The sequence below is a fragment of the Hypanus sabinus genome, unplaced genomic scaffold (genome assembly GCF_030144855.1).
Source record: "Hypanus sabinus isolate sHypSab1 unplaced genomic scaffold, sHypSab1.hap1 scaffold_343, whole genome shotgun sequence".
NCBI classification, from domain to species: Eukaryota; Metazoa; Chordata; class Chondrichthyes; order Myliobatiformes; family Dasyatidae; genus Hypanus; species Hypanus sabinus.
Genome location: NW_026781246.1, coordinates 288,482 through 298,241, shown reverse-complemented (window position 1 = coordinate 298,241; position 9,760 = coordinate 288,482). Strand labels below are relative to the sequence as shown.

The following is a 9,760-nucleotide window of genomic DNA, read 5'->3' as shown; positions in this document are numbered from 1 at the left end:
CCATAAAAAAACAAGTAATTTTACGACCTATGCTGGTGATAGTAAACCTGATTTGGATTCCATAATACCATAGGATCGGAAAGTTTAGGGGTAGATTTCGGCCATGTTGTTTATCGCACCTACGCCGCCATTTCATCATGGCTGATCCGATTTTCCTCTGAGACCGACGCTCCTGCCCTCCCCTGTATCCTTTGCTGACCTGACCAATCAAGAATCTAACAAACATATGGGTCAAATATGCATAAAGTCATGGTCTCTACCGCTGCTTGTGGCAAACATTTGCACGGATTCACCATCTCTTCCGATAACTTTGCAGCTCACTTCTGAAAGAAAGACTCACTATTTTTAGCTATGTCATCTTGTCCTTGGCTTTCCCACCACAGGAGTTATCCCCTCCGCATCCACTCTATCTATGTCCTCTGGACCTCGACTGCCCCACTATAGGAAGCATCCTCTCCGCATCCACTCTATCTGTGTCCTCTGGTCCGAGACTCCCCCATTATAGGAAGCATCCTCTCCACACCCACTCTATCTGTGTTACTATACTCCCCCGCTATAGAAAACATCCTCTCCACACCCACTCTATCTGTGTCCTCTGGACCTAAACTCTCCGACTAGGAAACATCCTCACCACATCCACTCTATCTGTGTGATCTGGTCCTAGACTCCCCCACTATAGGGAACATCCTGCCGCATCTACTCCATCAGTGTCCTCTGGTCCTAGACTCCCCTACTATAGGAAACACCCTTTCCACATCCTCTCCACATCCACTCTATCTGTGTCCTTTGATCCTGGACTCCCCCACTATAGGAAACATCCTCTCCACATCCAATCTATCTGTGTCCTGTGGTCCTAGACTTCCCCACTATAGGAAACATCCTCTCCACATCCACTCGATCTGTGTCCACTGCTCCTAGACTCCCCCACTGTATGAAACAACCTCCCATCCACTCTATTTGTGTCCACTGGTGCTCGACTCCCCCACTACAGGAAACATTCTCTCCACATCCACTCTATAAGTGTCCGTTGATCTTTGACTCTCCCACCAAGGGAAACTTCTTCTCAACATCCACTCTATTAAGGCCTTTCACCATTCGACTGTTTTCAATGATGTCACCATTCACCCTTCTTTATTCAGGCTCATAATATGACAAGTCTTTCAATCTGGGAATCATTTCCGTGAACGCCCTTTGAACCCTCTCCAAATACAATACATTCTTTCTTATCTGTTCACAATACTAAAATGAGCCCTTACCAATGCTTCATAAATTTTCAATATGATAAGCTGACTTTTATATTCTTGTCCTCTTGTCCTCATGTCGCTTTTCCCTTCCTCAGAACAGTTTCAACCTCTAAATTATCCTTTAGGCAATCCTACACAAGGACTGACAAGTCCCTTTGCACATCATTCTCTTATTGTTGTATTTTCTCCATTTACAATATAATCAGTGTTGGACACTCGGGCTAATATAGTGATAATGGCGGTAAACGTTCAGTCGATGTGGTGCTCACGGTAATCGGAACGTCAGAGCTAACTGTCCTGCTTTTCATTAGCCACGGATAGGAAGCATGTCCCCCTCTTGCCGTGCAATCCAAACTAACTGTGTGATTGTGTTCTACCGAGTCCGCGTCATTCGATGTGGTGTTGGGCCTGGATACGGCTTCTGTAAAAATACCACAGATCATGGATCAGATGTAACGTACTGCGCTGAAATGTTGGCTCCAAGGAGATATATTCTGCTTAAAGCAAACTACTACAGATGCACAGATTAGAGATAAAACCACAGAAAGCTGTCAATATTCTGGTCGCCTCACTGTAGGAAGGATGTGGAAGCCATAGAAAGGGTGCGGAGGAGATTTACAATGTTGTTGCCTGGATTAGGGAGCATGCCTAATGAAAGCAGATACAATGAACTCGGCCTTTTCTCCTTGGAGGGACGGAGCATGACTGGTGACCTGATAGAGGTGTACAAGATGATGAGAGGTATTGAGTATGTGGATAGTCAGAGGCATTTTCCCAGGGCTGAATTGGTTGCCACAAGAGGAAACAGGTTTAAAGTGCTGGGGAGTAGGTACAGAGGAAATGTCAGGGGTAAGTTTCTTACTCAGAGAGTGGTGAGTGCGTGGAATGAGCTGCCGGCAACGGTGGTGGAGGCGAATACGATAGGGGCTTTAAAGAGACTTTTCGATAGGTACGTGGAGCTTAGAAAAATGGAGGTTATATGTAAGCCTAATAATTTCTAAGGCAGGGCCATGTTCGGTACAACCTTGTGGGCCGAAGGGCCTGTGTTGTGCTGTATGTTTTCAATGTTTCTATTTTTCTATACTGACTTAGACATGTGGACGGCACTGGGGAGGATAGCGTCGTTAAACTTTGAGGTAGATGACTTAGAATTACTCATTTCCAGCTGACTTAAGAAACAGTCCGTTTGCAAAAATAGAGCAAAATACAGCAAAAAAATGATTACTTGATAGCCTTGAAGACGGAACTGAATCCGGCACACACAGGTGCGAGCAGCCTGCAGACAGAAACGGCGAGACACAGCCACGCACAACAGTGAGATCTGAACAGTCCGAGAGCAGGTCTGGCAGAGTTCACTGGAGTCCAGGTTCTGCGACCACCGTAAAGATTGTAGTGTATTCTTTCACCACAGGAGTAAAATGAAAGTTATAGTCCGAGATCGCATGACTCTGTCTCACTTACCAGTGACACGCAGAGTGACGGTCGCTGAGGTTTGGGAGCCACTTGTTGGAAACATATTCACACGGTATTCCCCACTGTCCGACACGTTCACCGACTTCAGCAGAAGCGACCCGTTGGAGGTGAATAACTCAGCCCGAGATCTGTAGACATTGTCAATGGTCCAGGTTTGGCCGATCCACTGGACGAGTGTTCTCCCATTGAAATTCCAGCTTCCACTGCTGACATTGCCCGACGGCCGCACTGAAAAGAGCGCATCTCTCCCGATGGTGACATTTATCTCGCTGTGCTCAGCGAGAATGGTAAAATGCTGAGACTCACCTGAAAAAGATAAAATCGTGTGAGGGAAAAGCGACAGAAGCGGATGGAATCGAGAACTGCACTTCGCTCAATCAGCACAGATAGCTCAGATCTGTACTTAGATCAGTGAGATCGTCTCTGCTAACCTGACCTTCTATCCTCTAACCACCCGCCGTTCTGTTGATTATCTGACCGCTGACTGTTGGAGAGAGTGACCCTTACCCGCCGTTATGTGGAGACAAAGAACGAGAGCTGCGAAGGCCAGTCCCGACATCCCGAGAGAGCAGCGCCGATCTCTGTTACACTCGGAGACTGAGCCGCACTTCCTGGTTTGCGGGGCAGATATCTGGATTCTGACGTCACAAGCGGCAGCGCTGATTGGATCAGAGAGTCTGTAGTTTGCTCGAATCGACATCAAATCCTGTGTGTTGTTCTGCAACTATCTGCTGCTGTGTGGAATCCGATAATGATCTCAAAGAGAGTTTGTCTCACCCACCGACATGAAGAGAAAGAGAGAGAGTAAAGTGAACGTCATCTACGCGATCCCGAGAGAGCGGCGCCTGTCTCTGTTACATTCGGAGACGGATCCGCATTTCCTGGTCTCCGTGCCAGATGTTGAGAGTGTGTTAGGTGAGAACTCGGAGCTGTTTGATTGCAGAGCGAGAAACAAGAGAATAAACGGAATAAAGCGCTGAAGGAACAGAAGGCTATTCGGCCTTCGATACTCTGCTGCCATGCTTTACAGCTGACGTGGCACTTTCCACAAAACTACACTCCTCTGAAGTAGATAGAATGGTTGAGTGTTGTCACGGCACGTCAGCGGCTGGATTCTATTAGGTTAGGGTTCCCGAATTAGTTTTCTGCAAGGGCCAAATTATGTCAAGCATGTCAAGCCAAGGGCCAAAACTTCCGGGTTTTATTTTCTTTGCACCAGTAAGTTGTTTTATGGGCAGATGTTGCTGTTGCTGCTAACACTATTATTATTATTATTATTATTATTATTATTATTATTATTATTATTATTATTATTAGTAGTAGTAGTAGTAGTAGTAGTAGTAGTAGTGTTAGTGGAAGTAATAGTGTTAGTAATATTAGTAATAGTAATAGTGGTAGTAGTAGTAGACAAAAAATGCACTCTTGAAAAAAAAAGTAAGTTCAAAACCAGCCATTTAATTATGACTCTAGCTATCACAACTGTGGGCTGCCACAATGAGAACTCATCTGGGACAGATACATGGATGAGAGGTGTATGGAAGGATATGGGCCGGGTGCAGGTCAGTGGGACATGGCAGAGAAATGGTACGGCAGAGCCAGGAAGGACCAGAAGGCCTGTTTCTGTGCTGTAATGTTCTGTGATTCTGCGGCACGTATGCATATTTTACACACACACACACACACACACACACACACACACACACACACACACACACAGAGTTAGTTTGGAAATCTTCACCACCTCTCTTCCACACAAACATTTTTAGGCGTATTGCCTTTCCCACCGTTTCTGTTCTCTCATTTAAACTATATGTTCTTTTTAATTAAGCTATGTAGCAATTGAAGTATGAGTCGTAGCTATAAATGGAATTATCAGTATTATTGTTGTCGTAATATTATACCACAATAAGATTGACAAATGGACAAAATTAAATTGATTCACTCACCAGTCAGCGTCAGAAGTGACATCGACGGGATGAGGCAACCCTTCTGATGTCGGGCCGGTATTCTGTTGTCGCAATCCTGAGGCTCTGGCCGAGATGTGCATTGGAGAGTCTGCTTCTGTCCTGATTCTTCATGGAGTTCATTGAAGAAAACGATGAATCACTTATGTACGTGGAGCGGAACAGTGTGAATTGAAGCATTTCAATAGCTCTCGTGTTTTTGAATTGAGCTTGGGGATCCACATTGCTCCAAAAGTCACCGAGGTGTGGTTTGAGCAAATCTGAAGTTCTCATTTCCAAGACCTCCATCCGAAGAGTTGCCACATCTACGGAAGGCGCCAGCCTTTTGGCGTCTGCAGTCCACCGGCTGTCAGCCGAAACGGAGAACGGCGGTCTTGGGAGAGGAATATGTCACCTTGGAGATTAGGGGAGATTTCAAATCGTTCCCTGAAGTTTTCTGACAGGCTCTTCACGATGTACTTCATCACTGGGTCTTCCCCATTTCGTTCTCGCAATGGTCCCGCAGACGTGGAAAGTGGAACTTTACCCCGTGAGGGACGTAGAGAGCGCGCAGTAGGTCGTGGGCTCCACAGGGGTAGGTCCAGTGTACGGTGTCGGATGAGGTTAAAGTAACTTAGAGCAGCGCGCGCTTTATTGACATGTTATGACAGGTGTGTTAACGGAAGTGACAATGGGCCGGCGCGGTCCAGACATTTGGTTCTCGCGGTATGGACATGGCCAGCGTTCCGCCTATTGGGATTATCTGGATTAGGAGATCGAAGAGATTTGGCACTGGTTTGTCATCAAAGACTGGGAAGTGTCTGGAACTGCAAGGTGGGGAGTATTCTGACTCTTTCCATCACCGTCTGGTGTGAAGCCCACAATGACGAGGATCGGGAAAGATTGCTCCCTTCTCATTATTACAGACTGGGATATGCTCTCTTCTGATTATTACCGTCCCAGATATGCTCTTGTCTCATTACCATCATCCGGAATATGCTCCCTTCTCATTATTACAGTCTGGGATATGCTCTCCTCTCATTACTGCCGTCACAGATATGCTCTTGCCTCATTACCATCATCCGAAATATGTTCCCTCCTCATTATCACAGTCTGGGATATGCTCTCCTCTCATTACCGCCGTCCCAGATATGTTCTTGTCTCATTACCATCATCCGGAATATGCTCCCTCCTCATTATCACAGTCTGGGATATGCTCTCCTCTCATTACTGTCGTCCCAGATATGCTCTTGCCTCATTACCATCATCCGGAATATGCTCCCTCCTCATTATCACAGTCTGGGATATGCTCTCCTCTCCGCATGTTAACGGAGCAGGCGACGTAGTAGAGGGCGGCGGAGAAGTGGGAGATGGACTAGGAAGGCTTTAGCTCGAGAGGCTTCGGTAAGCAGAGGCTGAGGGCGAACTTGATCGGTGAGATAAGGCCGGGAACGCTCCTTTAATAACTTTAATTCACTTAGGAGTAGGTAATGAAGGCAGCAGTTCGGACAGCCGGTTGCTCCGATTGCAGTATGTGGGAAGTCAGGGCGAGCACTATTGTCTCTGATGACTACACCTGTAAAAGGTGCATCCAGCTGCAGCTTTTGACAAACCGTGTTAGGGAACTGGAGCTGGGGCTGGCTGAACTTCGGATCATTCGGGAGGCAGAGGCAGAAGTAAACAGTAGTTACAGGGAGATAGTCACCCCTATAAGTCAGGAGGCAGGTAGCTGGGTGACTGTCAGGAGACGGAAGGATAATGGAATGAATGAGCAGAGCACTGTAATTAATCACTGAGGACCTTGAATCATCCGGGATGCCCGATCTCTTCCACAGAACCTCCTATCTGTGCCCCTTAACTATCGAACCCCTATCACTACTGCTCTCCTCTTTTCCTTCCTTCCCTTCTGAGCTGCCAGGGACGCAACCACTGCAACCTGACCTTAATAGGTCGTCCCCACCAACAGTATCCAAAACGGCATCCTTATTATTGATGGGAACGGCCGCAGGTGTGCTCTGCACATTCACTCTGTTTTCCTTCCGTCTCCTGACTGTTGGTGGGAACGACCTATTTGGGTCAGGTTGCAGTGGTTGCGTCCCTGGCAGCGAGACTGGACCCTCAGCTCAGAAGGGAAGGAGGGAAAGGAGGAGAGCAGTAGTGAAAGGGGGTTCGATAGTTAGGGGCACAGTTGGGAGGTTCTGTGGAAGAGATCGAGCATCCCGGAAGGTCTGTTGTCTCTCTGGTGCCAGGGTCAGCGATATCTCGGATCGAGTTCTCAGTATTCTCATGAGGGAGGGTGAGCAGCCGGATGTCGTGGCTGAGGAGAGCAAGAAGTGGGCATGAGAAGGCCATGGCGAGTAGGGAAGAGGAAAACCCCAAGGTATTCTTCAATTATATGAAGATCAAAAGGTCGACAGGAGTGACGATCGGGCCGATTAGAGATAAAGGGCATCAATGATTATTTCCTCAACCAGGTCCTGAATGAATATTTCTCTTCGGTATTCACCAATGAGAGGGAACTTGATGATGGTAAGGACAATATGAGTGAGGTTGATATTCTGGTGTCCAACAAGTATCGGTTCTGGGACCTCTAATTTTCGTGATTTTTATTAAAGACTTGGATATGGGGGTAGAAGGGCGGGTCGGTAAGGTTTCAGACGACACAAAGATTGCTGGTGTTGTAGATAGTGTTGAGGATTGTCGAAAATTGCAGAGAGACATTGATAGGATGCAGAACTGGGCTGAGAACTGGCAGATGCATTTCAACCCGGAGAAGTGTGAGGTGGTACACTTTGGAAGGACAAACTCCAAGGCAGAGTAAACAGTAAACGGCAGAACACTTGGAAGTGTGGAGGAGCGGAGAGATCTGGGGGTACCTGTCCACAGATCCCTGAAAGTTGCTTCACAGGTAGATAGGGTAGGATGCTCTGAAGCAAGTTGATATTAAGGGAGAAGAGCTGTTAAAATACATCAGGACAGAAAGTTCTGGGGCCAGACGGAATATTCCCCAGGCTGCTCTGCAGGCGAGGGAAGAGATTGCTGAGCCTCTGGCTAGGATCTTTATGTCCTCGATGTCCACAGGAATATTACCGGAGGATTGGAGGAAGACGAAAGTTGTCCCCTTGGTCAAAAAAGTTAGTAGGGATAGTCCAGATAATGACCGACCAGTGAGTCTTACATCTGTGGTGGGAAAGCTGTTGGAAAAGATTCGTAGAGATAGGATTATGGGCATTTAGAGTATCATGGTCTGATCAGGGACAGTCAGCATGGCTTTGTGAAGGGAAGATCGAAGAACTCTATCAGTAGGTTACCAGGCATATAGATGTGGGCCGTATAGTGGATGTGAACTGTATGGATTTTAGTACGCCATTTGACAAGGTTCCACATTGTAGGCTTACTTAGAAAGTCAGAAGGCATGGGATCCAGGGAAGTTTGTCCAGGTGGATTCAGAATTGGCTTGCCTGCAGAAGGCAGAGACTCGTGGTGGAGGGAATATATTCGGATTGGAGGGTTCTGACTCGCGGTATCCCACAAAAATCGGTTGTGGGAACTCTACTTTTCATGATTTTTATTAAGGACCTGGATATAGGGGAGGTAGGGTGGGTTGACAAGTTTGCAGACGACACAATGATTGGCCGAGTCGAGGATAGTGTCGAGGTTTGTCAGAGACTGCAGAGAAACATTGATAGGATGCAGAAGTGGTCTGAGAAGTGACAGATAGAGTTCAACCCTGGGAAGTGTGAGGTAGTACACTTTGGAAGGACAAACTCCAAGGCAGAGTACAAAGTAAATGGCAGAACACGTGGCATTGTGGAGAAGCGAGGGATATGAGGGTACATGTCCATAAATCCCTGAAAATTGCCTCACAGGTAGATAGGGTAGTTTAGAAAGCTTATGGGTGTTAGCTTTCATAAGTCGAGGGATAGAGTCGGGGTAATGATGCAGCTCTATAAAACTCTAGTTAGGCCACCCTTGGAGTATTGTATCCAGTTCTGGTCACCTCTCCATAGGAAGGATGTGGAAGCATTGGAAAGGGTACAGAAGAGATTTACCAGTGTGCGGTCTGGTTTAGAGAGTATGGATAATGATCAGAGATTTGTGGTGCTAGTTATTTGCTCTTTGGAGAGAAGGACGAGGAGGAGGAGAGGAGACATGACAGAGTGTTTAAGGAAAAGTTGGGAAATTCAAGGGGGGTATTGGAGGAATGTTTTTCACTCAGACAGTGGTTAGTGCGTGGAACGCAATGCCTGATTCAGTGGTGGAGGCAGATACATTGGTGAAGTTTAAGCGACTGTTAAACAGGTATCTGGAGGAATTTAAGATGTGGGAGTGTTTATATGGGGGGGGGGGGCAAGGTTTAAGGGTCGACCAAACGTTGTGGGCCGAAGTGCCAGCAATGTGCTGCACTATTCTAAGTTCTATGGTCTATGTTCTAAAGAGAAGATACTGAGTTGCTTTGACCGTTGAATTTGAATTGCTGTCAAAAGAGGAGGAAGTGATTTCCACAACTTCCCATTCTGTTTTCTATTATTAGCAGCCAGTGTAGCTTTGGACACTGCTGCATTGCAAACGAATGCAACTGCAACATGCACCTTCCCTTCCTACAGCACCAGCAGGGAATGGCCGATGTGTGCTGTGTCTGTAGAATGCAGCACGGTTACTCGCCAGGACTATTCTGCGGGAACATTCGGACCACCATTCACACGTCAACCAAATGACCCATCCCGAACATAATAGACCATAGACAATAGGTGCAGAAGTAGTCACAGTGTGTGCGGCCTCTGCTGTGCAGCTCCCCAGTACAGGGTTCAATCGCAGTGTGTGTGTGTGTGTGTGTGTGTGTGTGTGTGTGTGTGTGTGTGTGTGTGTGTGTGTGTGTGTGTGTGTGTGTGTGTGTGTGTGTGTTTGATTAATAAAGGACAATGTACCAAAAGCTTCCTATGCTACTCTATCTACCAGTGACGCCACTTTTAGGGTACTTTGTTTCTGTGTTTCTAGATCCCTCTGTTCTACCGCACTGCTCAGGGCCCTCCCATTTACCTTGCATGTTCTACATTGGTGTTTCCTTCCAAAGTGCAATACCTCACACCTGCCTGCAGT

At 46.9% G+C, this 9,760-nt stretch overlaps 1 protein-coding gene across 1 annotated transcript in view; it reads left to right on the top strand.

Moving 5' to 3' along the window:
- Positions 1-9,760, top strand: part of LOC132388545 (NACHT, LRR and PYD domains-containing protein 12-like) — a 318,834-nt gene that overhangs the window by 171,766 nt on the left and 137,308 nt on the right. The window lies entirely within an intron of this gene.